Source organism: Nannospalax galili, unplaced genomic scaffold (genome assembly GCF_000622305.1).
Source record: "Nannospalax galili isolate Female #2095 unplaced genomic scaffold, S.galili_v1.0 scaffold305, whole genome shotgun sequence".
NCBI lineage: Eukaryota > Metazoa > Chordata > Mammalia > Rodentia > Spalacidae > Nannospalax > Nannospalax galili.
Window position 1 is genome coordinate 3,062,722 of NW_008356258.1, and position 8,299 is coordinate 3,071,020.

Sequence of the window (8,299 nt, forward strand, 5' to 3'; positions counted from 1 at the left end):
ACTGCTAGGGATGATTAATATAAGCCTCCATGGATGAAAGTGCCCATGAGACAAGGCTCTTGTTTTCCTTTCACAGGTGATGAAAAGCCCTGGGTGGACCTTGTTGCTGGGCTTCATGGTGCTGGGTATCATGCTCACGGTTGATGGATTGTACTAATGTTCCTTTCAGTGCTTTTTATCCTTAGGTGCTTATTATGGCTCCTTAGACACCAAAAGTCTTCAAATAAGATCACTGCTCAAGTTCTCTTGGCCTTACAGTCTCCTGAGTCCCTGCCCCCTCCTAGGGTAGTCCATACATGGCTCGTGGAGCTCCAATAGGCTTGGCGTGCCTTCCCACAGGCTGGGGTCCCTTGTTCCAAAGCGAGCACCCTATGTCAATGACGGGTAAGATCCTCCTACGACAGGTATGCCTAAGACAGGGCGTGCATAAGGCCAGGTGTGCTACCCAATGACAGGCAAGGCTTGATTGTGGGGAGGACAACCTAAGACAGACTAAGGTGCCTGTACTGAGGGGAGAGCTAGCCGCTGACCCTCTGGGAGCTGTCATTACAGGACAACAAGGGTGACCCGTGAGAAAATAGCCTACATAGGCCCAGCCTAATTCTTATTGCAGTTTGACTTACTACTCTAAGTGGCATTCATGTAGCATACATGTAACTTTAAGAAATATACAGAAAATACATGGAAGGCAAGTACTTACAAGAATTTAGACAGTCTTTTAGGATCCCACTGATAGCAGACACTTCCTAAATAATAAAAATAAGAAAGAATCATACAACATCAGCATTAAACTTACTCTGCCCAATTTAAAACAAAATTTTGATGATCTTAAAAAATAATTTAAACTGAAAATGTAATATTGAACCACGAAGACACTGGTTGAGTTTAAAACATTAAATTATTTTATCCACAGTAAAAAGAAATGTATAAACTGACTAATTAATTTTACTGTTTATGAAAGTCAGCAGTAAGTAATTTTATTTAAAAAAGAAAAACACTGGGCTGGAGAGACAGCTCAGTGGTTAAGAGCACTAGATGAGAGGACCTGGGTTCAATTCCCAGCACCTATATGGCAGCTAACAACTGTCTGTTAACTCCACTTCCAGGGCAATCTGACACCCTCTTCTGACATCCAAAGGCATTGTACAACACATTTGCACTTACACACATGCAGGCAATACACTCATACACATAAAGCGGTTTTTTTTTAGTTTTAAAATGTGTGTATTGAAGAATATTTTTAGAAAGGAGATACTTTTGATTTGTCATTTTAAAAAAGTACATTTCTTTATGAGGTAGAATAAAGGTAATGTAAGAGAAGACAGACTTAAGCCGTTTTCTACTGTAATTGTAGGAAAGCACAGCTCAGTGTTGTCATTTTTGCAAAGCTAAATACATTTTTTAAAAGTCTCTTCTATGTTCTCCTCAAAAAGCAATGAATGATAACAGAAGATGGCATTAAAAAGCTGTTTTTTTCTCTATTCATTCTGTAGTTTTGGCACTAGTATTTTTACTATTACAGGCTACAATTTTCACTTTGTCCACTTTTAATAAGCTCTGTCACTTCTCTGAATTCAACATCATTCAATATAAAAGTCCAAACATTATCACAGAATCTGTATGTATTTAAAGAGCCCTTCAACCTTGCAGTTAATGTTCTCAGGCATCTGAACTCTCAGTAATTCTTCAAGGAAGGTAGCCAAATATACAGACTAGTTTATGAAAGTATGAAATAATCTAAAAGCAAATCTGTATCTCACACGGAATGGATGAACTTAGTATACAGCCGGAAATTGATTCTGTTCCTGATCCTCTGAGCCAATTCTGAATTTAAAGCCTTATCAAACTGAAGTAGAACTTGAAGGACAAGTTGCAGGGTGATCTGTTAAGACTGTATGAGCTCATCGAGGCTCTCTTGAAGACTGTTTCCCAAAGCTGTATAACTGATATGCTTGGTCTTGAGGATTGCACTGATGTCCTGAGAAAAGGCACTGGCCACCACGTAGCTCCCAGAACAGGAGTGGGAGCAGTAGCGGGAGCGGGAGCCGGAGCGGGAACCCAAGCCCAAGCCCGAGCCTGAGCCCGAGCCCAAGCTAGGCTACCTCCTCAGCCGTGGAAACCGCAGTGCTCCACATAAAGTAAAATAAAAAACTATAGCACAAATCCTCTCAGTCAAGTTTCAAGTTGAATTGGACTCAAAAATGCAAGAAAAAAGCATTAAATAACATTTAGGAAACTTTTACAATTTCAGGCACTTTAGACTTGAAAGGCCTTATACTTATTGTTTTTCCTAATCAGTAAGTCATCAGCTTAAATATAGCAGGTACACTGGACTGCACAAGTGGTGGGGTTTTGTTTCTTTTGGGTTTTTTTTTTGTTTTTTTTTTTTTTTTTTTGGTTTGTTTGGCTTTGGTCTTTTTTGAGACATGGTTTCCCTGTAGCCCCAGCTTCCCTGGAACTCACTGTGTAGTACAGGCTGGCCTCCATATTACAGAGATCTGCCTGCCTCTGCCTCCCAAGCTCTGGAACTAAAGGCATGGGCCACCGGTGGCACCAGCTAAGATAATTCCTGTTTTAAACTAGGAGTGGGCCCCAGCACTTAAGAAATGGAGATAGAATCAAAGATTCAAGGTCATCCTTAACTATAGGTGAATTCAAGGTCAGTTTTGGATACAATATCTCAAAAGGATACACACACACACACGTACACACAAAATACCTACCAACCACCACCACCACCACCACCCACCACCATTATGACTCAAAAAATGTAATATAGCATTAAGTAAAATTCCCGCCTCTTTAGTCAGGGGGAGAATCCCAAACTTTTTAAATTCCTTTTAAAGAATCAGCAGATTTCTCATAAAATGTTAACATCCAAGAAATTATACCACCACTTATGAATTAAAATTGTTTTCTTAGCTAGCAAGATGGCTCTGCAGGTAAAAGCCCTTACAACCAAGTCTGACAACCTTGGTCCAGTCCCTGGGATCCACATGGTAACAAACAGGCTCCAGCAAGTAGTCCTTTGACCTCCACATGTATGGCACATACATACATACAAAACAAATAAATGAAAAAATGTTTTCTGATGAGTAAGTCATACCAAGACATTTTCTATATCTACTTGTGCTAAAACCAAAAGCAATCAAATTAACAGCACCCATCCCCAGGCCAAGGAAAAAAGGAGAAAGAAAAACAGAGACAAACATTAAAGATAACAAAGTTTCTATAAGATGACAAAACATTTGTTATAACTTTTTCAAGTTAGGCAAAGATTTCTTAAATAGGACACAGGAAAAAAATTGGATTGCTACAATTACTCTTTATGAAAAACTGAAAATGTGGGGCTGGAGAGATGGCTCAGCGGCTAACAGCACTGATTGCTTTTACAGAAGACCCAGGTTGGATTCCTAGCACCCACATGGCAGTTAACAACCATCCATAACCCCAGTTCTAGAGGAGCTGACCTCTGCGGGCATTGCATGAGATGGATGCACTTACACACGTGAATGCAATACACTCATATACCTAAAATAAAAATATTTTTTTTAAAAAAACTGAAAATGCAAGCTACAGACTAGAAAATTCTACCAATGCATATGTACCACAAAGTCTCATATCCAAAATATATTCCTCAAACAATTGCAAATCACCAAGAAAATGACAACAGCATTTTTAAGATAACCTAAGAATCAAACAAACTTTTTTTAAAGCTCATTAGAAAAGATACCCAACATAATGAATCAGAAAAATACAGATTACCACCACAGTGATATACTACCTGTGATGGGTAGCTTTAGTATCAACTTGACACACCTGGGTTAAGGGAGCCTCAATTGGGGAATTGCCTTCATTGGACTGGCCTGTGGCCATGTCCATGGGGCACTTTCTTGATTGTTGAGTGATGTGGGAGGGCCCAGACAACAGGGGGTGGTACCACCCCTGGGCAGGTGGGGCCTGTGTTGCATGAGAAAGCAGGCCGAGCAGGGACCAGAGGAGCAAGCCAGTCAGCAGTGTTCCTCAATGGCCTGTGCTCCAGCTCCTGCCTCCAGGTTCCTGCCCTGAGTTCCTACCTTGGGCTCCCTGATGAACTGTGACCTGGGAGATGTAAGGTAAATAAACTTTTTCCTCCCCAAGTTGGTAGTGGTCAGAGTGTTTTGTCACAGCAATGAAGAAACAAACTAGGACACTACCAAAATAACTTTTTAAATCTTAAAACTACATAGTATCAAATACAAGCAAGAACATATAGTAACTGATGTTCTCATACTCTGGAGGGAGAAACATAAAACAGTATGAAGATATACATTATACACTGCGGGAGCCTGAGGCCAGGGGCTAGGCAAGAAGGCGCCTAGAGGAAACGACCGAGGCATGACCGGACTTGTTTGGCACTAGAAGAAGTGGCTGGGGCGTGGCCAGACTTGTTTTGAAGAATCGCTAACTGGCTCCCGTCATTTCCGTGCATCTTGGCAGCGCATGATCACTTCGTGAACGCTATGCTGTGCTATGGAGAGGAGACTGCATGCTCAAGTTGACCTTTAACATGATTGGACTCTTGGTTGGAGAGGGGATTTTCCTTTGTCGTTTTTGCCTTCATAAGCCCTGTAACGCCTGCAATAAACGATTTACTGCTTGAATGGCTCCCTGTCGCGTCTGATTATCTCCCGGGGAGGCTGTGGGTAATGGGCGGACAGCTCACCTCCCTTTCCCCAGCTACTGTGTCGGGCAGGATCCCCGACATCTGGCGCCCAACGTGGGGCTCCAAAAACCACTCAGACCCGCTACAGAAGCTGATTGCTGGGGCTAATTGGGTGGGTACCGAGGGAAGTGAGACCCCCAAGAGATGGGTAACGCAAGGAGCAAAAGTGAGGAGCCAGTGCTCACGGCACTGAGACACATGTTGAGATCCAGGGGGTTAGAACAGTGCGATTCCTCTTCAAAGAAGATCTGGGAGACCACCCTGCATCTCGCTCCCTGGCTGCCCACCGGCAATTTATTCCAGTGGGCTACATGGGACCAGCTTGAACACCTGGCTCGCAAGGCAGAGATCAATAGAGGGGAGGAACCACCCTTGGGGTTTTACCCCACGATCTCAGCCCTTAAGTCATGTTTTCAACGTGATCCGACCCCCGGGCATACCGGCCTTTGCCAGGTGGATAAGGTCACAGGGGAAGATCGATGGGTCGCGTTTGATGAGGAGAGAGCCCAACAACTGAAAGTGAAACCAAAGTGTATACTATGGAGAGATCTTGAAAGGGGGGGTGATAAGAACAGGGGAGAAAAAGGGGGGACCCTGGGCAGTCAGCATGAATATGAGGGAGCAGAGTTCTCCACTCCCATGGGACTAGTCCAGGCTTTCCCTGTAAACATCAACCCCGGACCCCAGCGCCCAGCCGCCTGGTACCCTTGGGAGGCTCAAGATTTTAAAGAATTAAAGAAGGCGGTGGCCAAGGATGGCCCCGGGTCCCCAAGTCAACACCCTTCTCCAGGGCTTGGTATATCAACCCTGTATGGCCAAAGACTGGATGGACTTAGCCAAGGCAGTCCTCCCCAGCCCCTTGTTTACTAAATGGGTGGCACTATACCGAGAGGAATGTCGGGTCCAGGCAGAAAATAACCGTGCCACCAACCCCCCGTCCCTATCACTTTCAGCATGCTGACAGGGAACATGGACGCCTTTGCCACGGGCGCCCAGCAGGCAGCACTTCCGCCACCGTATACAGAACAGGTCAGGGCCCTTGGCCTCAAGGCCTGGCATAAGTTGGATACGGGCCCTACGGAGCTGCCCATATCGGGAATCCATCAAAGCTCAGGGGAGCCATTACAGGAGTTTGTAGATAGGGTTGAAAAGAGTCTAAAGAGAAAGTTTCCCCCTGGGCCACTCAGAGAACAGTTCATAAAAATGCTAGTATGGGATGGTATGAACGCCGACCATAGGGTTGCCTGCGTGGGGTTAAAGGACCATTCCATGAACAGCTGGATCGTGGCCTCAAAGGACATAGGGACCAAAACAAAGGCAACTGAGGCTATGGCCACAGTCCTCAAGACACAGACAGAGGCTCTAGCTACAGCCTTTAGAGAAGCCCTCACAGGCCCTGGGCTGCAGGATAGGCGCCCCAGGGCTGAGGACCAGAGATGTTTTGGATGCAGCCAGCCCAGGCACCTAAAGAGAGACTGCCCACAAGGGAAAGCCCCCTCAAGGTGGAGGGGGACAAGCCCAGGGCCCCATGCCCACGCTGCCGCAAGGGGTTTCATTGGAAAAAGGACTGCCGGTCCAGGTCTGATGTGGAGGTCAAACCTTTAAACTAGGTTTGGGGCAACCCCCAGCCCCGTCACCAAAAGGGGGAGAGCACACAGGCCCTGGAGGGCCCATCACCCACTGGACGGTCCCTAAGATAGACATCTTAATAGATGGGCGGAGGTTCCGGGGCATTATTGACACTAGGGTAGATAGGACCATCCTGAGGAAGGAAGAAGTCCCCGGAAGGTGGCCCCTCAAGCTTGGCCCACAGGTGATGGGTGTTGGTGGCACCATGCCATCATGGGAGCTTAAAAACTGGCTCTGTTGGCAGGACCCGGATGGTACTAAGGGAGAGATCAGACCTTTGGTGGCTGAGGGGCTTTCCTACAACCTCTTCAGGAGAGACCTCCTGGGGGGGGGACAGATGTTTTTGTGACCACGGACAATTGGGAATTTATCGAGGGGCTCCTCGATGATGAGGAAATGAACAGGGTTAGACACCCCCTTGACCGCCTCTCAAACTACAGAGGGGAGGAGTCCAAGTCTCCCTGGGTCTACCCCCAATCCTAGAGGCCGCTGTTCCTCAAGTTCCTGCAATCCGATGGTCCCCAGGGAGCCTGGTTTGGGTGGAACAGTGGCCCTTGCCCGAGACAAAGCTCCAGGCTTTGAGGCATATTATACAGGAACAACTTATGCTGGGGCATATCCACCCCTCCATGAGCCCTTAGAACACCCCTGTTTTTGTCATAAAAGTCATCTGGCCAATGGAGGATGCTACAGGACCTCCGCAAGGTCAACGTCAGAATGACCCTGGAGGGAGTCCCCTTGAGGGGACTGCCCTGGATACCCACTATCCCCTCAGATCAGAGCTAATCCATCTGAACCCGCAACACCTAGACATTTTACAGGGGGTCCAGGAGGTCCTGGACCGAGCCCAACTGGCCTGCTATATGCCTGGAAAGGACCTCAAACTATGGGTGCTCCCTGATGAGGCCCTGATGACATCCGAACTCACACAAGGGGGGAGGCCCCTCCAATGAGTGCATACCTCCCTAGGGGGCACTCCACGGGTGTATACACCCATAGGCCAGTTGGCTGACCTAATTGAGAAAGGACGGGATATAGCCCTGAGACATTATGGCATCGACCCCTACAAGATTATCCCTTATCGGCTAAAGGATTTTGAATGGCTCTGCAGAAACAACAGCCAAATGGCCATAGCCTTGGAGGGCTTTCTGGGAAAGTTGGACTGTCATTATGGCCCTCACAAATGGGTAACCTCCTTTCGCACCCTCCACTGGGGGGCCCCTGGGCTTTTTGTCAAAAACCCTCTGACAGAGGCGTATAATGTGTTTACTGATGGAGGAAGATTCAGAGCTGCTGTAGTAATTTATCTGGCGGTTAAAACAAAACCAAAAATATACGTTCACACTTGTGAGGGCTCCGCTCAATTTAAAAAACTCATGGCCATTGCCCTAGCCTTGTCCAAAGTAGATGACCCCATGAACTTGTTCTCTGACAGCCTATATGTAGTTAACCTTCTCCCAGGATTATTAAATTCTCATATTCGGCTAGATGACAACCCTATTACCACCCTAATGATCCAGGTTCGAACATTGTTAAGAGAAAGAAGGGCCCCCATTTTCTTACAACACCTTAGGGGCCACCAAGGACTGCCTGGGTTCCTCTCCCAGGGCAACGCAGAGGCAGACAAAATGGTGGACCTAAGAAAAACTGTAGATACCTGTAAGTCTTGTCAATGCTTTCTACAGGTGCCACCCCTCCAACAACCAGGGGTAAACCCTAGGGGGCTGAAGCCTAACTCTCTTTGGCAGACAGATGTCACACATTATGTTCCTTTTGGAAAACTCAAGTATGTTTTCGTGTCTATTGACATATTCTCATATGCCTGTTGGGCTACCGCCCATACAGAAGAAAAGTCTAGACATGCTCAGTCTCACTTCCTCCAGTGCTTCGCTACGCTGGGATTACCTCAAAGGATTAAAACTGACAATGGACCATGCTTCATAAGTAAAAGCTTACAGGACTTCT

General features: G+C 46.4%; 1 protein-coding gene across 2 annotated transcripts in view; it reads right to left on the reverse strand.

Annotated features, from left to right (window-relative positions):
* Fbxw7 (F-box and WD repeat domain containing 7) overlaps window positions 1-8,299 on the reverse strand; it is a 186,060-nt gene that overhangs the window by 121,094 nt on the left and 56,667 nt on the right. Inside the window, exon 2 of one of the 2 annotated variants that reach the window (XM_008854257.3) lies at window positions 701-746. The exons of the other annotated variant lie outside the window; for it this stretch is intronic. The gene's annotated coding sequence lies outside the window, so the exon portion shown is untranslated. The remainder of the gene's footprint in view (window positions 1-700; window positions 747-8,299) is intronic. 2 annotated transcript variants of the gene reach the window in all.